At 44.7% G+C, this 14195-nt stretch overlaps 1 protein-coding gene across 1 annotated transcript in view; it reads left to right on the top strand.

The window, feature by feature from the left end:
* The window catches only part of LOC115085691 (E3 ubiquitin-protein ligase TRIM39-like), a 139914-nt gene that overhangs the window by 85308 nt on the left and 40411 nt on the right, over nucleotides 1–14195 (top strand). The window lies entirely within an intron of this gene.

Here is a 14195-nt window from a genome sequence, read left to right as displayed (position 1 = left end):
TCCCATGATCCTAAAGTTTGAGTCAATACCCCAATGGCCATTCCTTTCTTTTCATCGATGAACAGATGAAATGGTTTCATCACATCCGGTAGTCCTAGCGCAGGGGGTGAGACCAAGGCTTCTTTCAGTTGATGCAAGTTTGCTAGTTCGTGTCTTTCCCATTGAAAGGGTTGGGACTCTGCTTCTTTACCTCGCAGCTTGTCGTACAGGGGTTGAGCAATAATTGCATAGTTTGCAATCCACAGTCTGCAGTATCCTGTGGCTCCAAGGAATGCTCGAAGCTCTTTTTTAAAAGTAGGTACAGGTTGATCTCTTATAGAACTAGTATGAGAGATTCCAAGACGACGAGTGCCTTCACGGATTTGGAAACCCAAATATTCTACTTCCAATTCGCAAAGTTGTGCTTTCTTTTTACTTGCACGATATCCTTTGGAGTACAAAATCTTTAACAAGTGGAGGGTGGATGCTGCACATTCAAGATAAGTTTCTCTAAACAACAAAAGGTCATCCACGTATTGTATGACTGGCCCATACATGACTTGATACATCTTTAAGTCTTTTGCCAGTTGCTCACCAAACAGAGTAGGTGAATGTTTGAACCCTTGAGGTAAGCGAGTCCATGTGTACTGCTGCTTTATTCCAGTATGGGCATTTTCCCATGTGAAGGCAAAAATTTTCTGGCATTCCTCCGCCACCGGAACGGAGAAGAAAGCATCTTTGAGATCAATCACACTGTACCATTTGGATTTAGGAGAGACTTGAGCCAAGATTGAATACGGATTTGGCACGAGAGCTACTAGATCTGCTACTTGGTTATTCACTTTTCTCAAGTCCTGCACTGGTCGATAATCATTAGATCCTGGTTTCTTTACAGGCAATAGAGGAGTGTTCCAAGCAGATCGAATTCGTCGGAGGATGCCCAAATCAAATAGTCTTTGCAGGTGTATTTGAATTCCTTGCCTGGCCATGTACGGAATGGGGTATTGAGTTTGATTGATCACCTGTGCATTTGGTTTCATCTCTATCCATATAGGGGTAGCATCGATAGCTAATCCTCCTGAGTTATTTTCAGACCATACTTGGGGTACACTATCCATCAGTTGCCTTCGTTTCTCATTAAGGGGTGTGTTGTCTTCATATTGATGTTCAATGGTTCTTTCAATAATGGGGAGATGCAGTCTCCATTCTTCTTGAAGAGGGCAGATAAGAGAAACTGGATTATCAGCGAAGGATGCTTTGATTTCACCATTCGAATCAAATTGTAAATTGGCTCTCAACTTGCAGAGAAGGTCTCTCCCTGTGAGTGGCACTGGGCATCCTGGGACGTAAAGAAATTGATGGGACACTAATTGCCCTCCCACCCGAACTTGTTGCTTATGAAGGATGGGAGCTGCCAATGGTTTTCCGGAAGCTCCGACTATGGAGATGCTTTTTTATGTGGGTGTGGTTATTGCAGTTGTCATTACTGATCTCTGTGCTCCGGTATCCAGTAATCCTTTAAATATTTTGGTTCCCACTTTTATTTCCACCAATGGATCAAGGGGAAGATTCTCCTTGTCTAGTCATGCATCACTTTCTTCGCCAGATGTTTCATCCACTGCCATTTGCCACTCAGCCTCTTTTGATTTAGATGGAGTATATCCTTCCTGCCTTGGTTGCGGGTTCTCTGGACAATCAGACTTCCAATGTCCTTCTTGTTTACAATATGCACATTGATTCATTCCTAGAGGCATTCTTCCTCCTCTGAACGGTCCTCCTCTACTCGGTCTTCCTCTAAATGGTCCTCTAGATGGCGATCTGCCTCTCCCTCTGTATCCAGGATATCCTTGATAGTGCCTGGTTGGGTTTCCAAAATTAGTTTCTTCCAGAGCTGCGGCCAGCAAGCTAACACTTTCTCTTAACCTTCGACCACATTCCTTTTTATCCTTCTTTACTCCCTCTGTGTCTCGGTTTCCATAAACCTTATCTGCCATTACCTTTAACTGGCTGATAGTCATTCCCTCAAATCCGTCTGCCTTCTGTAATTTCCGGCGTATGTCTGGACAGGATTGTCCTACAAAGCTCATTACTATGATGGAGTGATTTTTGGGATCTTCAGGATCAAACGGACTGTATCGGCGATAGGCGTCCATCAAACGCTCCAGGAACTCTCCGGGAGTCTCGTCCCTTCTCTGCACTACGTCCTGGATTTTGTCCATGTTTACGATCTTCTTTTTCCCCTTTTTCGTCGCTTCGAGGAAAGCTTTTTGATAAGCAGCGATGCGCTCTCGTCCAGTTGAGGTCTGATAATCCCAGGCGGGATCTACAAGCGGGGCAAATTCCCTCACTGCTTCATCAGGATTACCGTCTGACCCGGCTCCCTCTCGAGCTGACTCTTCCATGTTTAATTGTATTTGTCGTCTTTCTTCAGTGGTGAAAAGGATGGAGGCTAAATGCCGAATATCAGCCCAATTAGGATTATGGGCTGTAAAAATTCCAGATAAAAAATCTATCATCTGATCTGGTTTGTCAACATAAGAGGGGCCGATCTGTTTCCAGTTAAAAAGATCACTAAAGGTAAAAGGTATATATGTGAATAATCTTATAGTTTGTGTAGTGCGATATTCATTTTCTTCGGTCGGGGCCAGGGGCACTACTGTCGAAGTTTCCCTGATTGGTAACTGTAAACTCGCAGCTTGAGTTTTGCTACGAGTGCCGTCTGCAACGGACGGCTCTCCACTGTCTTCAATTTTCGCCGTCTCAATTTCGGGTCGTACTTCGTGTGACGGTCCGGGTTTTGGATCAACTCGCTCATAGGCGGGGGTCGGTGGCGAGTTATACAATTGAGGATAACTGGGAACGTATGGTGGCGGCAAGAGATTTTCTGATTCGGTTGTCAGTACGGACGGCACTGCGAGCGGCAGGGGTTTAACTTTTTTTTCTTGAGTCTCTTGATTCCCTCGCACTACAAATATGGCCGCCGCAGATGACGTATCTTCTCTAATATCCAAGATGGCCGTCCTTTCCTTTCTCTTCTGGTTTGGGGACTTCCGGTCCTTCATTTTATGTGCCTGAGCCACCATTACACGTCATCGAGCCGGGACCTGCAGGATTAAAAGGCCCTGCACTCCACGGCGTCGCGCGCCGGGCGTCACGCGCCAAACGTGCGCAACAAAGGGGCCCGCCCCTTTGTGCGCCCCTGAAGTGCAACCCTGAAGTGCCGCTGGAACTATCCTCCATGCCTCCGCAACCTCCTCAAGACACCTCGGCACCATAAGCACCGCAGCCATTAAGTACAAATAACTGGAACCAGGTACAAAGACCCTAGCCGACCAGCAACCTCGAACAACCTGGACCTCCCTACCTCCACCGCCACCAGCATACATACTCCTCAACGCTCAGACAGAGACCAGACCGGTTGACGCCTCCACCACCAGCGCTGAGATCAACCTAGCACCATTCCCCTTAAGCCCACCCAGCTGTAACCATTTCAACAGAACGCTGGTAAGCACTGTTCATGCACTCCTACACAAGCGCTGTACCATTCCACTGCCACACAGTCAGCACAATTTCTTCTCACCAACTCCACCGCATTCGGCGGCCGTGACCCTTCGGGGTACCTGGAGGCACACCTCAATCGTCCTTCCTGCTCTACGACCGCTGCCCAAGAAAACTCTGAGGCCTACCCAGCAACAACGATTTCACCGATCTCTCTAGACAATCCCACCTTACTCTTTCACCCCATTCCCATCACCCCATACACCCTGTCCTATCACCCCCTACACACTCAGCACACCACCAGCCATGCACATCTACCCCATTTCATCCATCAAGCACTACCCCCTCCCACTGAGACCCCCTCACGCCAAAACACACAAAATACACCACAAAAACCTCATCCCTATCATGGCCACACCACTCACCCAAATACTAGGCCTCACCACATTTACCATACTCCTACTCAATGCTCAATCTATCATCAAAAAAACCCACCTCATCAATGACATTCTACTGGATGACAACCCTGACATCCTAGCCATCACAGAAACTTGGCTAAAGGATACAGACACAACACTACTGAACCAACTACCTCTCGAAAAATATGATATTTTCTCCATTCCACGACTCAAGAAGCGAGGAGGAGGCCTCCTCCTAGCAGCCAAAAAGAGTTTTAAACTTACCAGAAAACCCATCTCTACACCCCCTAGACTAGAAATCACCTTTTTTCACTCTCACAACCTCCAAATCTGCCTAGTGTATGCCCCACCAGGTCTCCTCGAGGCTAACCCCTCCCCCCTTATCGAATACGTTTCCAAAAACATAAACATACAAGTTCCTGCACTCATCCTTGGAGACTTCAATCTCCACGTAGATAACATCCCCGCATCGCCCGCCTGTGATTCCCTACTAACTGCATTAGACGCACTCGGTTTCACACAAACTATCACCCAACCTACTCACAAAGCAGGCCACACCCTCGATCTCTTATTCACCAACTCTCAGATCCATGCCAACACCCCCTCATGCACACCCATCCCCTGGTCCGACCACTACCGCATCGACGCAACATGTTCTATAATTAAAACCCATCATCCCACTCAAGGTAAAAAAGTCATACATTTTAGACGTAACTGCAAGCAAGAAGAATTAATATCAGCCATGACTACCGATATCAACTCGCTTGATTTATCAGACGTTGATACGGCACTCACATCCTGGAACCATATCACTAATACGATTGCCAACAAGATCTGCCCCATACAGGAACGCACAATTGACATGTCTCAAAAACACAAACAACCCTGGTATACGCCAGAACTAAAAAATATGAAATCCAACTTAAAAAAGCTCGAAAGAGCGTGGCGCAAAGACCCCACCGCCACCCAATTAAATAAATTCAGAGCCTACATGCACTCTTACCGAGTAGCTATCGATAAAACCAAAAGAGACTTCCACTCACAACGCATACACCACCTACAATTCAATCCAAGAGCCCTATTCCAACTAGTAAACAACTTAACTAAACCATACACACCAACCATACCAGACATAGACAATCAGACAAAATGTGAAGAACTAGCCTTATTCTTCGACAACAAAATCAACAACATCATGTCACGCTTCCCCACCAAACAAGCACTCAATGATACTACGCAACACCAATCCACTACTAATCTCTCAACATTTGACACAACCTCATCTCTAGAAATTGAATCTATCCTTAAAAAAATCAGACCCTCTACACACCCAACAGATACCATCCCCACAAAACATCTCCTCTCCATCCCCGGGATCATCGCCAAGCCCATCTCAAACATCATAAACAAGTCCATTGAACTTGGCAATATCCCCAAAAACCTTAAGCATGCTATCGTGAAACCCATACTGAAAAAGCCCTCCCTAGACCCCTCTGATCTCACCAATTTCCGACCTATCTCAAACCTGCCACTAATTACAAAAGTCCTTGAGAAAGCTATAAACAAACAGCTATCAGATTACTTGGATGAAAACAACATCCTTTCCCCCTCACAGTTTGGCTTTCGCAAACACCATAGCACAGAGACCTTACTCATTTCTCTCTCCGACCATATTCTGAGAGGTCTTGACAAAGGTCTCTCACACATCCTCATTCTCCTAGACATATCCGCTGCATTCGACACCATTAAACATCAAATCCTATTAGAACGTCTTAGCAGCATTGGTATCTCAGGCCTGGCTCTACAATGGTTCCACTCATACCTAGCTGAAAGACAATTTAGCGTACAAATGGGTAACTCAACCTCCAAACCCCACAACCTCGCTCAAGGAGTACCACAAGGTTCATCTCTTTCATCTACGCTCTTCAATATATATCTCCTCCCCCTCTGCCATCTCCTTGCTAAACTGAACCTTCCGCACTTCATATATGCCGATGATGTGCAGATACTTATCCCGGTTAAAGACTCTATACACAAAGCCATTGAAACTTGGAAATCCGCCCTCTCTGAAATCAGCAGCCTCCTATCCAACAACTCTCTCGCCCTCAACGCTACTAAAACGGAACTCATCCTTATTTCACCCCCTAACATCTCCCCCCCCCCATCTTATGACCCCCCCCACACACACACAACAATAATCCCTCCACTAACATCACCTTCCCCACCCATGTACGAAGCCTCGGCGTATCCATTGACTGTCACCTTAATTGCAAGAAATTCATCAATAACACCCTTAAAGATTGCTTCTACAAACTACACACCCTTAAAAGACTCAAACCACTCTTACATCTCAGTGACTTCCGCACTATATTACAAGCACTCATCCTAGCAAAAATAGATTACTGCAACTCCTTGCTTTTAGGCCTGCCTAAAAACACCATACAGCCTTTACAACTCCTCCAAAATGCAGCTGCCCGAATACTCACCAACACCCACAAAATGATCACATAACCCCGGTACTCAAACATCTACATTGGTTACCCGTAGCATCTAGAATTACCTTCAAAGCCCTCACTTTAATACACAAATCTCTTCACAACCAGAACATGAACTGGTACAAAGAACACCTCTCCTTTCACAACAGCAATAGACCCACTAGAAAACAATATCTAGCAACATTACACGCCCCATCACCTAGGCTTACTAAACTTCGCACCACAAGCGAAAGGGCCCTCTCCCTAGCAGGTCCTTTACTCTGGAATAAACTGCCCACTTCCCTCCGCCAAGAAACCTGCCCAAAAATATTCAGGCAAAACCTGAAGACCTGGTTCTTCAAACACTCATACACCTAACATGCACACAGTCACTAGCACCCCCCCTCCAACTCATTACCTCCCTCCTCTTCCCTCACCCCCCCCCCCATCCTTTCCACCCCCTATCCACACCCTCTCCACTTCACCTGACACTCTCCCATCTCCCCTACACCCCTTAAAGTGAAATTACCAGGACAGCATATTGTATATTGTACATAAGAACTTGTTTCTCCCAAACACGTGTTTATATGCCGCCTACAAATGTTGATATCCCCTACACCCCTAAAGTGAAATTACCAGGACAGCATATTGTATATTGTACATAAGAACTTGTTTTTCCCAAACACGTGTTTATATGCCGCCTACAAATGTTGATATCCTTCCTATTTACCAGAATTTCTTTGCCCCCCCCCCCCCGATTAGATGGATAACCTCTATCATGCATACCACTTAGTTAATTATTTATTGCATATTCTACTCTGTTAATTGTATATTTTAATGATCCTTGTATATTCTACTCTGTTAATTGTTTTTTGTTCTTTATATAATTATATGATAATTGTAAAGCCTGTTGCTCAGTTCTGTTCTCTGTAAACCGACGAGATGTTCCCAACGTTCGTCGGTATATAAAAGCTATTAAATAAATAAATAAATAAATTACGAGGGCAGCTCCCTCTACTAACTTCTTTGCCCATGACGGAGGAGCTAAAATGACTGCAATCCAAGCATTTATGTACGGTATGTCTTAGGGGCAACCCGGATTCCCTTCTCTAATTACTATATTTTGGACCCTTGTGGCAGTTTGGAAATCGAAAGTTCCTATCGAAGGCCAATTCACACACAGACTAGGCCACATATGGGTACATCGTTGAATCATTCCGGGTTTCGTGCATTTATGTCTATCAAACACTTCGCTATAATGCTCCGTCATAACTTTTAATAGAGTTGAACCGCCCCCTCCCATTTTAGGATAGAATCACAGACAAAGGAGGGAAGGGAAGACGGATAGGTAAGGGGTCCGTATCCGCCACACACAAAAGGATCACACTCGCCTCGACTAGGACGCAGTCGCCCGGCCTAGAACTGCGAGGCCTTTCACTCTCTTTCACACAACAAGAAATCTATTCCCGCTAGTCTATATGTATTATTAATTTTATTCCCAAGCGCGTGGCCTTCAGAGCGGGATTCCTACTAACCACTATGCGGGGCTTAATCAAGGCCCCCTCGATCCAGCTTGGTGACGGATCGGCTAGTAATTTAGCTCCATCTAATTTCTAATTCTAGTTCTTATCTTATTATTATTATTTTCCCCAAAATACTCGCCTGCACAGCTCTTCCGATCGTCGCGAAAGCCTTCTTCCCGGATCACCGGCCCAGAGGTCTCAGGAGAATTTCTGTGGAATGGTCCCTCAGAAACCTGATCGCTGAACTCAGCGGTGGCCACTCACCAGGTAAGTCTGGGGGATCGCTCCACCACCAAACTACCGGACCAACTGGGGGGCTAAAATAGCGTCCCCGGTACCTCCTGGCTGGCTCGCCAAATGTAACCGTCTCTAAAAGTCAGAAAGAAGGCCCAGAGAACTGATCCGTAAATATAGACTTTTATTGCCAGCAAGATGCAGCTAAGACAAAGGCTTAGTACAAACTGCATGCCACGCCTCTTCAGGAGATGGCTCTTATACATTCTACATTTCTTATCTTTTACACATGCGTTCTACAAATCGCTGAACCAGCATTTTCTAGCGTGGTTTTCAAGTAGGTGTAGCTTATAATCAGACTATTGTTTCGTCATTTAATTGACAGGTTAGACATTTTATAGCGATGATCGTATTAATACAATACAAACTATTAGAATTACAAAATGGTGGTGCGTTCCACTGAATGTCAGTACGTAAGCACGTAATTGCGTAGTGCATGCCATTGCGGTTCAAATGTTAGTACATTCAAGATGGCTGTGCGTTTCAATGCGATTCACTGCTGGCAGTGTTAATTAGAAGGTTTCAGTTTTCTCATTCAACGAAGTTCCATTAAAATGCGCTCCTTCATGATGACTTCTGCAACTTGATGCCGCTCTCTCTCTCAACGCTGCTGAAAAGGATATTTTTAAAATTCAGATAACTAAAGAGAATTCTGAGGGGGGAGGGCCGGGTTCGATTGCTACCAATGTTAGATTACTGCAGTGCGCTTTTGCTGGGGTTCCCAGTTACAAATACGGCAGCAAGGCTAATTTTGTCATGCCCGAGGAGAGTTAGCGCAGCCTCCACATTGTTACCAGTCCAGTTAAGAGCCCAGTTTAAGGGAATGTGCTCAATGCTTAAGGTTGCGCATGGTGAGGGCGCGAGGTATTTACAACTTTTGGCCCAGATTTATAGACCAAATAGAAGTCGTCGGTCCACCTCAGTCTTTATTCCAAGTGCCAACAGTCAAGGTAGTGAGGAAAAGCTTCACTCAGAGTTTAGGGATTTAGCACCAGAGAGTGGAGATTGGAGGCGAATTATCAGTCCTTTCATCCAAAGGTGAAGTGTTGTCTTTTTCCATCTCAGCCATTTGTAAGAGACCTGACCTATACGTTCCTATGTCCTTCTGCTGAATAGAAATTCCTCCTTCATTCTTTATGTGATGGGTTTCATTTTAACCAGAAGATTACTGTAGATTTGCTGCTTTATGTTGCTTCAGTTTGGATATATTAGTTATAAACGGCACCAACTAGAGATTTCTCTGAATGAGCGGTAAACAAGAGTGAAGAAATAAATCAGAGAGCACTGCGTGTGAGCTATGATGATCAGATTTATTGTATGTAATATGTGAATGGGATTTCTAGAGCTGGGCTAATTTTGTGAAGAAAAGGTACTATTGCAGCAATTACAAAATCACAATTTAAAAATGATTTAGGAGACTTGAAAAGAAAATAGTGTATCAGTGGCCCAGAGATGGGATCAGAGCCTCTGAATGTGAGGAGGGGTCTCAGTGACAGGGTGAGAGTGACAGAGATGGGATCAGAGCCTGTGAATATGAGGAGGGGTCTCAGTGACAAGGTGAGAGTGACAGATGGGATTAGAGCTGTGATGTGAAGAAGGGTCTCAGTGACACAGTGTGACAGATGAGTTTAGAGCTGTGAATGTGAGGAGGGGTCTCAGTAACATGGTGAGAGTGACAGAGATGGGATCAGAGCCTGTAAATGTGAGGAGGGGTCTCAGTGACACAGTGAGAGTGACAGAGATGGGATCAGAGCCTGTGAATGTGAGGAGGGGTCTCAGTGACAGGGTCAGAGTGACAGAGATGGGATCAGAGACTGTCAGTGTGAGGAAGGGTCTCAGTGACAGGGTGAGAGTGACAGAAATGGGATCAGAGTCTGTGAATATGAGGAAGGGTCTCAGTGACAGTGTAAGAGTGACAAAGATGGGATAAGAGCCTGTGAACGTGAGGAGGGGTCTCAGTGACAGGGTGAGAGTGACAGAGATGGGATAAGAGCCTGTCAGTGTGAGGAAGGGTCTCAGTGACAGTGTGAGAGTGACAGAGATGGGATCAGAGCCTGTCAGTGTGAGGAAGGGTCTCAGTGACAGGGTGAGAGTGACAGAGATGGGATCAGAGCCTGAGAATGTGAGGAGGGGTCTCAATAACACAGTGAGAGTAACAGAGATGAGATCAGAGTTCTGAGTGTGAGGAACAGTCTCAGTGACACAGTGAGAGTGACAGTGATGAGGTTAGAGCTGTGAATGTGAGGAGGGGTTTCAGTGACATGGTGGAAGTACAGTAACCAGGCTGCTGCCTTCTCCAAGATACTTTATAAGGTGTCTGACTTCTGTCCTTTCTCTTGCCTCCCTGATCTGGGACAGAGCATGTGGAGGAATAGGTGAGACATATGGCTGAGAATAAGAACATGCCATACTGGGTCAGACCAAGGGTCCATCAAGCCCAGCATCCTGTTTCCAACAGAGGCCAAACCAGGCCATAAGAACCTGGCAAGTACCCAAAAACTAAGTCTATTCCATGTTACCATTGCTAATGACAAGGGGGATTAGGTAAAGAGACAGGGGTGGATGGAAGGCTTAGACAGGGCTGAGCAGACTGGTTCTGGAAAAATAGAATTGGAAGGGAGAGAGACAGATCTGGAGATGGCAATTTCCAGCTTAGAGACTGCGAAGAACAAAAACTCAGGAGCCACACACCCTGGCAAGTGAGAAGGAAACATAGAGAAAGAGAAAAGCCTTGAGAGTGGGGAGAGAGGGATCCACAGGCAGCATGGACCCAGAGAGAGAGAGGCTGTGAGGCATAGAAAGGAGGAGAGGAGAGAGTGGGAATCAGAGCAGGGAGAGGGGGAGAGAGCCCAGAGATGCAGGAATGGAGGAGCCGAGGAGAGTGAAGCTGGGAGGCATAGAAAGTAGGGAAAGAGTGGGTTACAAAGCAGAGAGAGAGAGATGGAAAGAAGGGGGGAGAGCCCAGAGATGCAGGAATGGAAGTACCATGGAGTGTGAGTTAAAAGGAGAGGCAGAGAGAAGAGAGCGCTGCTAGGAAGGAAGGGAGGTGATGCTCTTTCATGCCTGTCTTCTGATAGGGACTGTGTCTGTGCCAGTTCACAGTGACAATCACTGCTGTGGGAGTTCTCACGTGCAGGTAAATTTTCTAAAGTTGCACACATAAAAAACTGGATCCTTATTCCATGAGAAGTTCTGTTGGCAAGCGACAGCCACGGATCACAAAAGCCCTGCATGCCTCTAAGGCAGTACAAGGGACTTCAAACCCCAGCATGCCCAGGTACAATCTACAATGTGGAAACAGGAGTGAGCTGATCTGAGATTTGTCCAGAACAGGAAGCAGAGTCAGGATCCTGTCCCTCCTTGCCAAATCAAAAGCTAGACTGATGCCTTAGAAAGATTTTATTAGATAATGAAAGTGCTCATTATCTAATAAAATCTTTCCAAGGCATCAGTCTAGCTTTTGATTTCTTCACTTCGTGTCTTTTCTAGACCGTCTACCGTCCTGTTTCTTGGGTCCATCCATGCCAAATTACAGTATTACTAGCTTCTCTGGGTTGATAAAACAAGAGGGTAGGCGATCTAAAAAAAGCCATGGGGGCAACAAAATGGATTAGATGCCAAATGTCCGTTTAGAATCTTTATTTTGGAGACTTGCTCATCAAATAAAACGCCCGACTCAGGCCGAGTTTCGCCCACACAATGGGGCTGCCTCAGGGGCTACAATAAATAATATATGTAACTTTAACACAACAGGACATAAATAAATATAAAATCATAAATACATATGAATGGTAACATAAAAATTGGACCATATAAAATGAACATGTAAATTGAGACAAACAGCATAAAAAATGTAGCTGGACGACCAGGGAATGTAAATGTGAGAAAAATGAATGATTTTACCTGTATGTAATATTTCTTGCATATGTATGATTGTTATCTCATACCATCCAGGTTATCAGAGAGTCTGTAAAATGAACCAAAAAACATGATTGTACACACATCTAAAAAAACTAAAAAATAAAAATAAAAATAAAACAAATATGAAAACTAAAAATTGAAACTAAAAAATAAGACTTGAGCGCGGATACTTTCTTTATTTAAGCCAGTTTCATATCACAAGTCGTACCACAGAACTGGATCTGTAAGCACAGAGACATGGGGTCAGATTCAGACCAGGCAGGGATGTACACTCCCTGCATCACATAATCCACAGGATACAGCTGAGAACTTGTAACCCAGAACTGGATCTGTAAGTGCAGAGACACGGGGTCAGATTCAGGCCAGGCAGGGATGTACACTCCCTGCATCACATAATCCAAAGGATAGAGCTGAGAACTTGTAACCCAGAACTGGATCTGTAAGTGCAGAGACACGGGGTCAGATTCAGAACAGGCAGGGATGTACACTCCCTGCATCACATAATCCACAGGATAGAGCTGGGAACTTGTAACCCAGAACTGGATCTGTAAGCGCAGAGACACGGGGTCAGATTCAGACCAGGCAGGGATGTACACTCCCTGCATCACATAATCCACAGGATAGAGCTGGGAACTTGTAACCCAGAACTGGATTTGTAAGCGCAGAGACACGGGGTCAGATTCAGCAATCTCCCAGTAACAAATGCCAGCAATATCCACTTGCACCATCGTCTTATCCGCGCATTGAGACTCCGGAGTTCTGCCTGCCTCTGGTGACCTGCGCATGGAACAGGGAGCATAAGAATTTAAGAAATTGCCATGCTGGGTCAGACCAAGGGTCCATCAAGCCCAGCATCCTGTTTCCAACAGAGGCCAAAACCAAGCCACAAGAACCTGGCAATTACCCAAACACTAAGAAGATCCCATGCTACTGATGCAATTAATAGCAGTGGCTATTTCCTAAGTAAACTTGATTAATAGCTGTTAATGGACTTCTCCTCCAAGAACTTATCCAAACCTTTTTTGAACCCAGCTACACTAACTGCACTAACCACATCCTCTGGCAACAAATTCCAGAGCTTTATTGTGCATTGAGGGGTAGATTTTTAAAAACTGCACGATCGCGTACTTTTGTTTGCGCAGGTAAGGTCTGAGTTCCCCGACGAGCTTCCACAAAAGATTGTAACTGGATAGGATCAAAGAAAACAAATTTAGCAGACTGTAAAGTTATCAGACATTTACAGGGATAACGAATGATACAAGTTGCTCACTCCCAGAGAGAGCACTGACTCATTGCAAGAAACATTTTTCTCCGTTCTTGCGTTGCCTTGGTTATATCTGGAAATATCCAAATATTTTGGCCTCTAAACAGACAGTCCTTGTTCTGAAAATATAAGCACAGAATATTATTGCGATCTTGCATGAAGACAAATGACACCAATAATGTAGCTCGATCTAACTAACATTTACTTCTCCAGAATTTTCAAGAAAATCAGTCAGGTTAGAGGGAATTTCAACAGCATTATTATTATCCAATGATCTTCTGTTCGTTGAAAGAAAATAAATCTTTTCCATAGGAGGGAGAGCATTCTCTTGTAGTTTCAAAACATCTTTTAAATACATGGAAAAAAGATCAGAAGGTGTAATCGAAGGAATTTGAGGAAAGTTAAGATTCCTCAAATTTGTAAATCTGAGAGAATTTTCAGAAATCTCAATTCTGCGAGAGATAGAAGACAAATCTTTGACAACTTTTACTTGCACGTTTTCAATTTCCACTGTATTGGTTTTCACCTGGGTCACTTTCTGTTCCATAGAGACCAGCCGCGTTTCAAAGGATTGAGACTTGTTATATAAATCTGTAGTCGAGAAACCAAGTCAGTAAGAGATTTATTAACTGACATAAGGACAGTCCAGAGATTATCCAAAGTAATAACTTCAGGCTTAACACAGGCAGAGATATTAGGAAAGATTGCAGGAGAAATCTCGGGTTTTAGACGCGCTATTATTATCCTTTATACTGTAAGGGGTAATAGCGCATGGAAAACGCACGTCCAACCCCCCCAAAACTAATAGCGCTCATCACATGCA

Source organism: Rhinatrema bivittatum, chromosome 2, assembly GCF_901001135.1.
Source record: "Rhinatrema bivittatum chromosome 2, aRhiBiv1.1, whole genome shotgun sequence".
Lineage (NCBI taxonomy): Eukaryota > Metazoa > Chordata > Amphibia > Gymnophiona > Rhinatrematidae > Rhinatrema > Rhinatrema bivittatum.
Note: the sequence above shows the minus strand (reverse complement) of the source record. Positions and strands in the feature narration are given on the sequence as shown.